Raw genomic sequence first — 16,198 nt, 5'->3', positions numbered from 1 at the left:
AATTTGTTACAACAAATAGTTTTTATATTTATGTTAGCAAGGTAAGTCTTTATATCTAACTATAAATTAACAATTTACCAAATCAACAAAAAATCTATGTACTATATATAGTACAGCAACCCTAAAAATGGATTTAATTTGATTATTAACTGTTTGAGCATTTATTTGTAATAATTAGCAAACAAAAAACAACGCAAATTAATATTGTATTAATTAGTACAAAAATTGATTAACAAAATATTGTTATTATATATTATATGTATACAAAATAAGTTAAATTAAGACAGGTATCATAATTTTCCTTTAATTTTATTTTAAATAACTCAACTTTTTTTCTATCCATAATTAATATATAATTTTTTTGTAGTTAATATATAAGTAAAATTGACTTATAATCAAATTTTAAAATTGAATAAAAAATAAATATAAATAATTAAAGGAGTTAAAGTTCCAGAAAAGCACTTACAACTTGATGTAAGATTTTTTTTTACAAAAATAACGTTCTTTTTATTACAAATAAAATAATTAATATAATAATTTTAATTAATTAATGATTAATATAATAAGTTATTAATACATTAATTATAATTTTCATTTTATTCTATTATTATCTATATTTGTATTTTCAAAAACAAAAAATTGGGAAAATATAGTAAAATTTCACAAATTTTAAGTAAGTTTTATCATTTATGGAGAAATTTTAGAAAATTTTGTGCATTTATATATTTTTTGTATATTCTATAAATTTTTTTAAAAAAATTGTGCATTTTCATATACTTTGCGTATATTGGATTATAGATAAAATTAAGAACTAGTGATGTGTATGGCATCGTGCCTTAAGGCAAATTGCTAGAACTTCCCGTACCGTAAGGAAATGATCGAGAAATACTGAATGTTTTCAAATAGATTATTATAAATATTAGATAATGTTACAATATTTATAAGAATTAAAAGAACTGAATTGCAAAGTTGAAAATATTTGTTTGAAGTGTATTAGAACTTAAGTCAAAATTACAATTAAAATCAGAATTATTTTCTATATACAAAAAAAATATTTTTTGAAAACAAAAATTTAAACAATTTTTTTTTTTCAAAAACAATTATTTTGTTAAAACAAGCAGAAGTTGTTTGAATCATTTAAATTGGACGCTTAGTTCTCTCAAAAAATGGCATTTTTTGCACATTTAGCTCCGTATCTCCGAAACCGCTGGACCTGCCTTTGCCAAAAACTAATCACCACTTCTCCCCTTCATTACGAATTGAATGTTTTTTGGATCGTTCAAATCGGATGCTCCGTTCTCTCAAAACTCAAATTCAATTTTCTGCACTCTTTGCTCCATATCTCCGAAATGGCTAGACCTGCCTTTGCCAAAAACTAATCACCACATCTCCCTATCAACAGGATTGGAATGTTTTTTGAACCATTCGAATCGGTTGATCCGTGCGCCCGAAAACGTGACTGGAAACTTGTATCCATACATACACAAATACACACATCCATTTTTCTGAGGTATGCCAAAACGTTCAGAAACCTTCAAAACGTCGAGAAATGTAAAAAATTTCAATTTCAATTTTCGGCCCATTACAATAACTTACCCTACAGAAAGTTAATTAAGAAAAATCTTTAATAATTATTGAAAATATATGCTTATACTCGTATAATAAAAATTTACTTCATATATAAATAAATAAAAAAGTCATACAAAATATTTTTGCAAATGTACTCTATTTTCAAAAATTTTCCCTAAATGCACTGAATTTTTCACAGTCCTAGAATTATTCCAGAAAATTTATAAAATTTCAATAGTTCCTAATTAAATTCTTATGTCAGTATTCTGTAAAATATTATAAATAATATTTCTATATGTTCTATATGTAGTTTAAAGCTTATCAATTTTAAACTAATATATATATATATATATATATATATATATATATAATATATATAATATATAAAAATGATTTTATCATTTTTCCCCAAATTTTTCTTTCTTTTCTTATCTTTCTCTTAAAAAAAGACTTTCTTTTGAATATACATAAGCTTGTGCGTTATTTAGGTGTCTACATATTTCATAATCTAATAATTTTCAACTGCAGTTACACTTATTAAAAATTTCCCTTTATTAAAAGTTTTCCCTGGTGTCTAACTTAACATTTGCAACCCACCAACAAACTTTCTTTTCATTTAAAAAATAATAATTCTCTCCTACAGATGGTTTCTGCAAACTGCTACGCATTTGCATCATTTCTAATTATTTTGCAAGCCGCAAACACAATTAATAGTACACCAGAAAATTTTACCAGCAATGATAAAAATTCAAATGAAATAGATTCAAATTTCGACATCGATTTCGATTATCAGAACCATCAGACAAATTTGCAAAAACGTGATAGTGAAACAAATTTCACCCAAAACAAGACGTCTAGAGGACCAGATTTCGATGTGGATAAAACTTCCAGAAGTGAGATTCATCAACAGGCTGATGGCAAGTTGAAGGCAACATATTTTACCCAAAACAAGACGTCCAAAAGTCCATCAACTTTTACCAAAATCGTCGAAAAACGCGAATCCAATTCCAAGGAGCGTCGATACGACAATTCCAATGAAATTATCGACGAAATCGAAGCCAGAAGGCGAAGTATGCTCCTGGACAAGAACTTTATGAGATTTGGCAGAAATTCTGGCAAAGGTCCAGACCAGAGTTCCAAATCAAAAATTGATTTGATACGAAAACTGTTGAATAGCAACTATGGTCATAAGAATTTCATGGATAAATCTGATATGTATGATGTTTTGCTGAATGAAAACACTGATGATAGATTTGAAGATGGAGTGGAAGATGATTTTTATGATTTGCCAAGGTGAGGAGATGATCCAATCCAAATTCAAAATAAGTAACCATGCAATTCTTACAATATAAACGCATAACAACAAAATAGATTAAGAACTTGTTTTGATATCTATATTTCCAGTAATTTTTTAAATTTATAAAAAAAATATTTCATTTTTAGAGAAATACGAGGCGGAGGCAACTCTGGATTTCTACGACTAGGAAGAAGTGATCATGAAGTAAGTTGAACCAAATTATTAAACTAGTGCACAGTGCCTTAAGGCAAATTGCTGGACATTCCCGTACCAAAAACTATTTTTTTTTTAAAAAAGATTAACATTTTTGAAAAAAAATTACTCTGAAAAAATTAGATTTTTGAGAAGCTATAAATTTTTGACAAAATTTAGGAAATTTTGAATTTTTTTTGAATATTTAGGAAATTCTGAACTTTTTTCAAAGCAAGCGTACTGCTTTAACTGCATAGGGACGAAATATCGAAGCGCGTAAGCGCCGCGTCGCCGTCTAACGGATAAACATTGGTACGGAACCCATAGGAATGTAAACAAGAATTATACTTATTGTTATTATTAAATTTATAATTATTGTTAAAATCTCTATAAAATATCTGATAATTTCATGTGCATATGTCTAATGATCGTTTTTGACCGCCAAATGGCACTTCTTTTCACTTTTTTTACTAGATCTCCGAAACCGCTAAACCTGCCTTCATGAAAATTTGATCAATTCCTCATCTTGTTAATACAAGTAAAATATTTTTTGAATTATTCAAATCGGACACTCCGTTCTCTTAAAAAATGAGTTACCGTTTTTGGCACTTTTTGCCCCGTATCTTCGAAACGGCTAGATCTGCCTTCGCCAAAAACTAATCAGCACGTCTCCTTATCAACAACAATCGAATGTTTTTTGAATTATTCAAATCGGTTGATCGGTGTTCCCGAAATCGTCGACAATAATTTGTATCCGAACACACGCACATACATACATCAATTTTTTCTAAGGTATGCCAAAATGTTCAGAAGATTTTGAAACGTAAAGATATATAAAAATTGTCATTTTAGATTTTTTTGCGATTACTATAACTTACTCTACGGGAAGTTAAAAATTATTAATAAGTACAAACCTTGGATTTTTATAGAATTTATTAATAACAGTTGATTTAATAAAAAATTTATTAATATTTTAGCGTGAAAGCAGAAATCCAAATATGATGCGATTTGGAAGAAGTGACTCATTGGATGTAAGTATTATAATTTAAAAATTACTGATTTTTATTTATTTATTTAGTAAATACTACATTGACCGGTCTCTAATTTCATACATGCCTATAAAATTATCAAAACTAAGTAAAAATCATTTATCCATTACTTTTATTTTTTTACTAGATGACCCGACAGATGTTGTCCTGTACCCATGTCTAAATTTTTTAATATAATGTACTAATATTTACCGTTTACCTAAAAATAATAATTTATGTTTTTATAATATGAGCAATGTTAAATGTAGAACTGCTTTAAATAAAATAAGTCTCAATTCCCACACTAATATTGGAAACTAAAATCTTTTAAACGGTATAGCATAACAATAACCATAACATAACACTGGTACTTCATGTTGGATTAAATTAATTTAATTTTTTATTATTTAATATATCCGAAATTGCATCTTAAACTTCTCCTAATCGATATCGTGAGGACCGAATTGTATGCATTCATCTTTACTTTCCCATTTGTCGTTATAAAGTAAAATTTTTATAAATTTTAAAAATATTATGGAAAGATTAGTAAAAGATACAAAGAAATTATATGTTGAAAAAAAAACTATATTGAAAATTTAATATTCGAATCTTGTGTTGGCGCCCCCTAAGGCGTGCGCTCGTATTTTTTGCATTCATCGTATTAAAGGTAGGACCGGCCCTGATTAATACTTAATTTCATATTTTAAGTGAATTAATTTGTCATATCCTGTTCATATGTGTATCATTCAATCTGCCATACATATACTGTATTTTATTTTATTTTAATTTCTGGCACATCTCAGCTGTTTTTTGGAAATAATGTAAACATTTCATTTTTCTTATTCATAATCATAATTTTATTATACATATTGTAATATTGTCTAGCTTCATTAGTAAATCGAAATTTTTGGCAGATGTAATTTTCATTTGTTTTCAATGCAAACAATGACATGTCGTTTTTTGCAATTTTTTCCATTTATTTGTACAATATTGCACATACATCCCAGTACTTTATAATCACTCTAGACAATTTCCTTAACAAACTTCAGAAAAATTCATCAAAATCCGAATAATCGTTTAGAAGGAGTATACAGTGAGTGCTTGTAATTTAATATGAATTTTATATAATAGCAATAAAGCTCAAAATGATTCTACGTTTTAGTTAGAAAACGTTTGTATGTGAAAAAGAAAAGGGCTGTTTTTAGGCTTTTTCCGACAATTATTCGATTTTTTTCTCCCATCTTTAGACATAAACAAACATTTTAAAAAAGAATTGGCCAAATTGGTCCAGACGTTGTTGAGTTATGCGCTTACCAACACATTTTGCGATTTATTTTTATATATAAGATTTATTTATTTATTAAATACTACATTGACTGGTCCCTAATTTCATACATGCCTATAAAATTATCAAAACTGAGTAAAAATCAATTATCCAAAGCGAAAGCTGTACGATTGATAATAAGATGTCCATTATAAATGTTAATAAAATAATAATATATTTATATAAATTTCAGCGTCAAGGAAGAAACCCAAACATGATGCGTTTTGGCCGAAGTGACACCATCGATGTAAGTAGGAAATAAAATCGCCATTTATTTGAATAATTTGAAGGCATAAATTTAACTCCTCAGTAATACAATAATAATTAAATTGTATAATATAAATTATATTTTTCAGAGGGAAGGCAGAGCTCAAAATATGATGCGTTTTGGTCGAAGTGACGCCTTAGATGTAAGTAGGAAATATAATAGCAATTTATTTATATTATTTTGCGTTACATACATAAAAGGCATGTGGAGGAAATTCTCAGAGAATGAGATTGTCTAAACTAATAATAATAATAATAGTATATATATATATATATATATATATATATAATTTTATAATTTGCAGAGGGAAAGTAGAGCGCAAAACATGATGCGTTTTGGCAGAGCAGACAAATATTTAGATGTAAGTTTTTACATTTCTTATATTTATTCAATAAAAATACAATGAAAAAATATAGTTTATCAAATACAATAATTATAATAAATATATATATATATATATATATATATATATATCTATTATAAATTCTTAATTTCAATTTTTCAGCGTGACGAAAGGATACCTCAAAATATGATGCGATTTGGACGAAGCGATTTCTTAGAGGTGAGTGAAATTTAAGAAATAAATTAATAAAACTTGATGAAAGTGACATTTAGCCTTAAGGCAAGTGTAAATAATTGATATAATTAATAAAAATTTTAAATTTACATCTGTTTCCCTTTCCTTTCAGCGCAATGCCAGAGATAAAAACATGATGAGGTTTGGCAGAAGCGATACTTTGAACGTAAGTTTTATAATTAGTTAATTAATTAAAATTAATAACATATCGATTAAATAATTATAAAGACTTGATCATTAATTCCAGCGTGCCAGTAGAGTTCCACAAAATATGATGCGGTTTGGACGAAGTGATCATTTTGAAGTAAGTCGAGAAATAAATGATAGTTGTACTGAAGATTTTTTTTTTTTTAAGGAAAATTTTATGCCATTAAAATCAAGTAACAAAAAAAATCCCAACAATAATCGCTTCGTCAATACGATCAAAAGGTTTTTTTGAATCATTCAAATCGGATGCCCCATTCTCACAAAAACTGCCGTTTTTGGGACATTTAGAATTGAATATTGTTTGAGTCATTCTTATTTAAATACTCGATGACCCGACAGACGTTGTCCTGTACCCATGTCTAAAATTTTTTAATATAATATACTAATATTTACCGTTTACCTAAAAATAATAATTATTGTTTTTTAAATTACTCTTCACGCCAAAATGCATATAATAGGTTGTCAAATATCTCCCTTCCGCTTTTTTATATATGTATATATATAAAAAAGCGGAAGGGAGATATTTGACAACTTGATACATTTATAATATGAACGATGTTAAATGTAGAACTGCTTTAAATAAAATGATGAGCCTTATGTTATACCTTTTAAACGGTATAACATAACCATAACCATATTAATTTTTTTTTTGTTATTTAAGATATCCAAAATTGCATTTTAAACTTCTCCTAATCGATACCGAATTATATGTATTCATCTTTACTTTACCATTTGTTGTTATAAAGTGAAATTTTTACGAATTTTAAAAATATTGTGGAAAGATTAGTAAAAGATGCAAAGAAATTATATATTGAAAAAAAAAAAACTATATTGAAAATTTAATATCTGAATCTTGTGTTGGCGCCCCCTAAAGCGTGCGCTCGTATTTTTCGCATGCATCGAATTAAAGTTAGGTCCAGCCCTGATTAATACTTAATTTCATATTTTAAGTGAATTAGTTTGTCATATCCTGTTCATATGTGTATCATTCAATCTGCCATACATATACTGTATTTTATATTATTTTAATTTCTGGCACATCTCAGCTGCTTTTTGGCAATAATAATGTAGACATTTCATTTTTCTTATTCATAATCATAAATTTATTATACATATTCGAATGTTGTCTAGGCTCATAAGTAAATTGAAATTTTTGGTTTCGTTTTTTGCAATTTTTTCCATTTATTCCTATAATATTGCACAACATCCCAATACTTTATAATCACATACATCCTAGAAAATTTCCTTAACAAACTTCAGAAAGATTTATCAAAATTTGCATAATCGTTTAGAAGGAGTATACAGTGAGTGCTTGTAATTTAATATGAACTTTATATAATAGCAATAAAGCTCAAATTGATTCTACTATTGATTTTAGTTAGAAAACGTTTGTATGAGAAAAAGAAAAGGGCTGTTTTTAGGGGTTTTCTGGCAATTATTCGATTTTTTCTCCCATCTTTGGACATAAACAAATATATAAAAAGAATTGTCCAAATTGGTCCAGGTGTTGTTGAGTTATGCGCTTACCAACACATTTTGCGATTCATTTTTATATATAAGAAGATAACGAATTTAACACTGATGATTTTATTGATATTTTTAGCGTGATATGAGAACACAAAGCTTGATGCGATTTGGAAGAAACGATCCAGGACACACTGCAGGATTTATCAGGTAAAATCTAAATCTAATTTGTACAAACGTAGTCACACCAATTAATTTTGAATTTGCACAAAATCTGTTAGAAAAAATAATGGATGATGTAGTTTTGTTATATCGTTTTCAGATTTGGTAGAAGTCTGTACCCCAAAGACAAATACTTGGTCCTTCTGAGGCATAAAGATGCCGAAGTCGAGAACCCTGTCGAAAATTTGGATAAAAGCGATAAAACTGGTAAAATTGCAGAAAATGAAAGTACTGAATCCAAACAGAACGAGGAAGTCGTCAGTGTACCTTTCTACGGGGTAAGATAAAAAATATGAAAAACAAAAGTATTTTTTATATATATATTTTTTCCAGAAAAATCAAAACGATCTCTCACTCAAACCTACTCGTCATATAAACAACGACAGTTTCATGAGACTGGGAAGAGATCCTGAGATTTCTGATTTCTTCTCAATTCGAAACCAGATTCTCAACCAGGACGACCGATTTGGAACCCGGACAAGATTTTCGAAAAATATGGAATGATTTTGATTCTACAAAAATGACATATGAACAAATTGCCAATATGTTGACTTGTGCTAAATAACGATTCAGGTCAGAAGAGTGCTAAAAAATAGTGAATTTATTTATTTATTGTTAAAACTGTGCAAAATTCTTATCCAAATACAGTACCTCGTTTAACGCGGCGAGCGTAAAGCAAAACAGCGCTAAACGAGACATAGCAAATCTGAACGTGTAAATAATGGGCTTATAGGAACGATCTCAAAAAGCTCTTCAGGACGTACCTTTTAAAATTAACATTTGATTTTTGAGATATTTTTCTAGCATACTAAAATTGCTAATACTAATGCAAAAACGTAAATTAAAGATGATTTTATATTGTTCACTCAAAACTTGATTTGTCCCAGAATATTTTTCTTAGAAATGATTATTATAATATGAAACACGAAATTTATTAATATTGTTGCTAAAACTTGTATTATAAAATTGTCTAAAAATTGCAATATATAATATTAACGTTTTGAAAGAGCTCTCCAGGACGTTCCTTTTGGCCTGATACTTGATTTTTACATAAATTTTTCCCTGATACATTTAAAAACAAACATTTAAAAAACATTTTAAAAACAAATACCAAATTTCCTGATATTGTACTTAAAATGTAAATTATGAATTATTTTTGAAAAATTGCTATTTCCACTATTTATTGGAGAATCCTTAAGCTAAAAAAGCTAAACCGAAACAGCGTTAAACGGGGTATTACTAATAATATTGCAAATAAAATTTTAACTATCCGAGTACTGTTCTGATCTGATACCAAATTTCCAAAAATTTAAAACAATCTAGTCAGCCAATTAATAAGAATAAATGTTAAATACTTTTAAAATGTGTTACTTAATGTGTGCCAACAAATTTTATGAATGTATGAGATTCCTATGAGAATATATATATATATATATATATTATATATATATATATATATATATATATAATAAATTATAAGTGTCTATGAAATTAAAATTCAAATTTTTAATGTTCAACTGAATTGAAAAAAAATAAATTATATATCTGAATATGTAAATTGACTAACGAAAATAAGAAATTTTATTTTTGATTTGTCCAGAATTTTATGTTTCGTTGTTTAATTTAATACTATTTATTATTTTCAGCCATAAAAAAAATCTCCCAGAATATGTCAAAGCAGGTTTAAGTGCATTTGCATATCTATATACTATACATGACACATATCTAGTGTTTTCATCACTAACAAGTTAATATACTTTGCCCAATTTTGAGGTCAAACGATTCAGAATGACCTTAAACATAAAATTAGCAAATCCGACTTGCTGGTAAAAACATTCCTTATTAACTTCGGAAAGCTAATAATTCTTCCTATAAAGACAAATTTACAATTTCATGACTACATCAATCACTTACAAATTCATTGGTAGAAATTAAACAGCTCTAAATATTTAAAATTTTAAGTCTTAGAATGTGAAATACAAAAAATACTGAATAAACAACATTTATAGTTGCAGAATCAATAAACTAATAAATCGAGGCATAAAATAATAATTACTATAAGTTCAACCTAATTAATTAGGTTGTAAAATTAAAAAGAAATAGTGACGGTTGATTTCAAGTAAATCCCTAATAGTGATAACTAGCAAATTTGTAATACAAGTTTAAAAATTCATCAGCCAGTTTGTACCAATTTATTTACTGAATATTTTAGTAAAGCATAATTTAAATCATTACGATGGAGACCCCAGAAGCTGTAAAAATGATCCAAAACGTGGTCTATTCGAATGACCCATTGATATGAATAATAATAATTTAAATCAATATGATGGAGACCCCAGAAGCTGTAAAAATGACCCAAAACGTGGTCTATTCGAATGACCCATTGATATGAATAGTAATTTAAATCAATATGATGGAGACCCCAGAAGCTGTGAAAATGATCCAAAACGTGGTCTATTCGAATGACCCATTGATATGAATAATAATAATTTAAATCAATAATGATGGATACCCCAGAAGCTGTCAAAATGATCCAAAACGTGGTCTATTCGAAATATCCATTGATATGAATATTTGCAGGATGAAAAACGTCAAATAGCCACCACTGATTTGGCACATTATCAAGTGGAACAGAAGGAAACTATATGTGAAGAAAAAATGTAACAATCTATAAAAAAAGATCTATTATAGAAACTCCATTATTCAGATTAGTCTTCATAATGAAAGACAAGATTCTTAGAACAATCTTTGTCAACAACAGCAATAACTATATAATATGTTCTAAACTTTTGTCCGATAATAACACATTACACATTCAATTCAAGTTCTTACAATATATTACTAAAAAAAAGCCAGCAATAAAATCTTTAGTGTATCAGAACAAAACTATTTAATTATCATGTTAATGATTCAGTTATAAGAAGTCCAAAATGGCATATCGAAAAACTCAATTCAAGAACGTTGATTTAAGGAAAACATTGTGTAACTCTAATTGCTTTTTAATAGCTTGTTAAGATAGATAAACATGTAACATATCTTTCAATAAATAATAAAGTATAAGTTTGTCATCAAACCATTGCCGCCTTGCATGAAATTTATCTTTTATCTAGAAGTAAATATTTCTAATAAATTACATCTACCCACTGACCTTTACAGCTGCAAGTCACAGACAAACCTCTTGTAATAACAGCCTCGAATGCTCTAGAAGACTGCCGAGAGCACCACACACCAACTACAAAACTGCCATTGAAACCAATATGGGATTTGATGAAGTACTTTAACAGCAACTACTGTATCTACTGGGCCAGCGTGATGGCAACTACAGGTGCTCATTTAATATTCTGGCTTGTATCGGGAGACCCCATTGGTATACCTGTAAGAAATATAAGAATTTTAACCTAGAAATAATAATGGACTATGATTTTTTTTTAAATTCGATATAGAAAGATATTTGTATTACGTTCCAAGTATTGAGTAGCGTATCCAGAATTGAAGAAATAATAATTGATAACAAATCGTACTAATTTTTTGGATAATGAAAAAAATGTAATGAAAATCCTAACCTCAAAATTATACCCGCAAAAAAAGATTATTTTCGAATGTCATTTATATATGTAAAGATATAATGAAACTTCGATACACAGAGATATTTATATTACTACGAAAAAATTAAATAGCATTTTAAATACCATGAAATGTGTAATGGCGGCCGGCAAAACTTCACAATTCTTTTTACTGCGCAATTGAAGGCTATAATACTTGTCAACACATAATAACGAATTATAACCATGCTTGGCACATTAAATATTACATATGTGTAATATAAAGAAACACTGAAAAGCATTATAATTATAATTATTAATAAAACTGTCCCTTTTTGCAAATAACTGTGTGATGCGCTCGGTGGATATTGACAAACTAGGAACAATTTTGCATAGAGGCGCTGCATGCGCTACACTTATTGAAAATGCGGCAGGATTTTAAACTGAAGTAAATTTTCGAAAATTATGAAAAAATCAATATATATACATTTATATATCCAACTCGCATACAAACCAAGACAGTTATGCAATATATAATCATGTATAAATCAATATATATATTTATATATCCAAATCCCACATTAACTACAGAGTTGGGCCATATATAATCATATATAAATCAGTATATACAATTATATATCCATTTCCTATATAAACTAAGCCAGTTAGGCAATATATAATTATGTATAAATCAATATATACATTTATATATCCAATTTCCATACAAACTAAGGCGACTATCCTGAATTTCAGAATAAGTTCTAAATTTGAATTTTGGAAATTATTAAGTTACAATAAGAATTGCAAACAGAATTTCTTAAATTTTCAAGATATATATATATATAACTTTCCATTAGCTGAAAAAGATTAGCAAATATAAAAATAAAATTCAATAACTAATACAACAATTTTCTCTTATTAGCATTCGTAAAGCAATTTATTACAATATTTGTGTATAAAATAACTGATTTGTACGATTTGTATAATAAGCATACTTAAAATCTATTTATATACATGTTCATATATACATCACTTTTATTTTTACAACAAATCCTTCTTTATTATCCACTATAAGGAATGTTTTAAAACTAAAATCAAATTAAAACTTAACATACTTATAATCATATAATTATTTCCTTAAAAATGAACTAAAAATGAAATAAAACATTTTAATTATAATTTCTAGTATGCAAAACTAGATAAAAAGTTAAATTATATCAAATAACAGTCTTCGCAAATTAAAATAATATGTAAAACTTAAATGTAAAATTAATATATTAAAATTATCAATATATGTAATATATATTGTATACATTATTCATCAGTTAGTATATATAGTAATTAAATTAATTTAAAATCTTTCGATTTAGTCTAAATATTTAAAATTGCATAAATCATGATTTTAACAATATATACAAACATATTTAGTGATATTTTGTATGTATATTTATACATATTTAAGTAAAATAGTTTTTTAAATTGCACACAAGGTCTATTAAATTATACACATTTAGTCATTTATAATATTTACACTAAAAATTTATTATAATAAGTTTTAATATATAAAATCTTTTAAGCTCTTTAAAAATAATCTTCATTTTTCTAATGTTTTTTTGTTATCTATTCAACTACTACTCACCACTTTTTGTTACGATGGATGTTGTTATTTTTGGTTTTCTTAATTCATCCATTTTTTACAATTTGGAGCCCCACACATACATGAAATTTTGTGGGCGTCGTCTTCAATATCGAATTTATAATCGTAAGCCAACTGTAAAAGAATTATAAAGTTTCAATACATGAGACAATAAAATAATTAATGCAATATCATTTAAACCACACTTGATACTAATCAAGTAACTGCAAAAGAATTCCTGAAAACAAAAGACTATTGATATTACCTCTTCTCCCCTGTTAATCCGCCTCTTAGCAAATATAATAATCCTGACTTCTCTGTCGACTTCAACAATTTCTGCCACACAATTGGGGTTGCAGGAGTGGTTGATGTATCGGGCAAGGCCCCCACATAATGTTGCATCAATCACACGATCTTCGTCGAGCCTGAACATGTATATTCCTCGATTCTGAAACAGTAATAAAATAATAAGTCTCATAATCATGTGTCATATATATAAATATACAAGTTTTGAATTAGCATACTATATTATAAAGCCGATTGGCGTATAAATAAATAAATAAATAAATAAATAAATAAATAATCATATTTATTAATTAACACACTATAACGGACCCCATATAATCACTAGCCAAAGCAAAGTGAGGCTTATTGCAACTTGTAAGTTCACATTTCAACTACGAATTATACAAAATTTCAATATCCAAGTGCAAAAAACAATTTCAACTAGCTTTTAATAAATTTTATCTACTTTTTGCTTATGTAAAAAAATTAACTAGCTGTAAGTGGAATTCTGTCTTGAGGCAATTATGGCATCGTGCCTTAAAGCAAATTGCTGGAACTTCCCGTACCATAAATGTCCGAAGAATACTGAATGTTTTCAAATAGATTATTATTAATATTGTAATATTGTCGTCTAATATTTATAAGAATTACATAAACTGAATTGCAAAGTTGAAATTATTTCTAAAGTATATTAGAACTCTAGTCAGAATTAAAAATAAAATCTGAATTATTTTTGATATACAAAAAATTTAAAAAAAAAAAGTTGAAACAAATTTTTTTTTCCAAAATCAATTATTTTATTAAGACAAGCAGAAAGTTCTTTGAATCATTTAAATCGGACGCTTATTTTTCTCAAAAACTGCCATTTTTTACATATTTAGCTCCGTATCTTCGAAATGGCTGGGCCTGCCTTTGCCAAAAACTAATCAGCTCTTTTCCCTATCAATAGGAATCGAATGTTTTTTGAACCATTCAAATCGGTTGATCCGTGCGCCCGAAAACGCAACTGGAAATTTGTATCCATACCATTTCTGAGGTATGCCAAAACGTTCAGAAACCTTCAAAACGTCGAGAAATGTAAAAATTTTCAATTCCGATTATCGGCCCATTACAATAACTTACCCTACGGGAAGTTAAAAAGTCCAAAATGAAAATCAAAAGTTATTTGAAGAAATGTAAAAAATGTTCTAAGACCATTCATTGCAAGTGTTCAAGGCCCTAGAGTCAGCATTTTAACTACGAATCATTCAAAATTTTAATATGTAAGTGTAAATAAAAGGTTATACCAGGTTTTAGTAAAATTTATTTAGTTTTTACTGAAGTATATAAAACATAGTGGCCGCAGAAAAAATTCCGAGATATTCAAAGAAATGTTAGAAAATGTCCAAAATTCACACATTGCTAAATACTGGTCTATTACGAGAAAAACGTTACAACAACTTTTATTTCAAATTGATTGTATAGCTGTATACAACAGTTTTGTCAAAATTTTAAAAAGCAATCTAGCTTATACTAGAGTATGTACATCAAATATTCAGATTGAACGATTTATGTTGTCTTAGAAATTTCCTAACTTTACATATTGCTAATTATCAAAATACTAAACTAGTAGTGTATGGCATAGTGCCTTAAGGCAAATTGCTGGAACTTCCCGCACCGTAATGAGATATTCGAAAATTTTTAAACGTTTTCAATTATATTATTACAAATACTGTAACTTTCATTATTTTTGCTATCTTGTTAAATCAAAGCAAATCAAATGTAAATCATAAATCAATCAATTTATCTCCAAAACATTAACAATCGTCATTTCATTTCGAATTAAATAAAAAAAAAATAGTTGCCTAATTTACACACAATTGAAAAAGTGCTCCCGTATAGTCACAGTCTAAACGCATTTGCAAATAATTCTGTGCGACACTTTCACTTGTACTGTGCTTAGCTTGGCGACATTTTCACATTTTTTAAATCCAAAATTACAAACATATTTTATGTAAAATAAAAAAAAATTAATAATTTTTTATCCTCAAAAGTAATTGTTTTGTCAATACAAGCAGAAAGTTTCTTAGATCATTCAAGCTTAGTTCACTCAAAAACTGCCATTTTTTGTACATTTAGCTCTGTATTTCCGAAATGGCTGAACCTGCCTTTGCCAAAAACTAATCACCACTTCCGTCATTACAAATTGAATGTTTTTCAGATCATTCAAATCCGATACTCCGTTCTCTCAAAAACTCGATTTCTATTTTCTGCACTATTTGCTCGTTATCTCCGTACCTGCTGGACCTCCCTCTACCAAAAACTAATCAGCACATCTCCTTATCAATAGGAATCGAATGTTTTTTAAACCATTCAAATTGCTTGATCCGTACGCCCGAAAACGTGAACGAAAATTTGTATTCATACATACATACATACACACACACACGTACATCCATTTTTTCTGAGGTATGCCAAAAAGTTCAGAAACCTTCAAAACGTCGAGAAATGCAAAAATTTCATTTTCGACCCATTACTATAACGGGAAGTTAATAAACTAAATACTATAACACTAAAATAAACGACAAAAAACTAAATCAACTGAATT

At 27.6% G+C, this 16,198-nt stretch overlaps 1 protein-coding gene across 1 annotated transcript in view; it reads right to left on the bottom strand.

The window, feature by feature from the left end:
* Window positions 1–12,094, bottom strand: part of LOC113389095 (cytochrome P450 4C1-like) — a 58,135-nt gene extending 46,041 nt beyond the window's left edge. The window contains exons 1-2 of the mRNA XM_026626154.1: window positions 11,838–12,094; window positions 11,297–11,521 (exon numbers count right to left, since the gene is read on the bottom strand). The gene's annotated coding sequence lies outside the window, so the exon portion shown is untranslated. The remainder of the gene's footprint in view (window positions 1–11,296; window positions 11,522–11,837) is intronic.
* Between the last annotated feature and the right edge of the window lie 4,104 nt (window positions 12,095–16,198).

This window comes from Ctenocephalides felis, unplaced genomic scaffold (genome assembly GCF_003426905.1).
Source record: "Ctenocephalides felis isolate EL2017-DRISC unplaced genomic scaffold, ASM342690v1 CF-g0.4_SCAFFOLD_03573, whole genome shotgun sequence".
Classification (NCBI taxonomy): domain Eukaryota; kingdom Metazoa; phylum Arthropoda; class Insecta; order Siphonaptera; family Pulicidae; genus Ctenocephalides; species Ctenocephalides felis.
The sequence above is the reverse complement of the archived record's forward strand: the minus strand, read 5'-3'. Positions and strand labels throughout refer to the sequence as shown.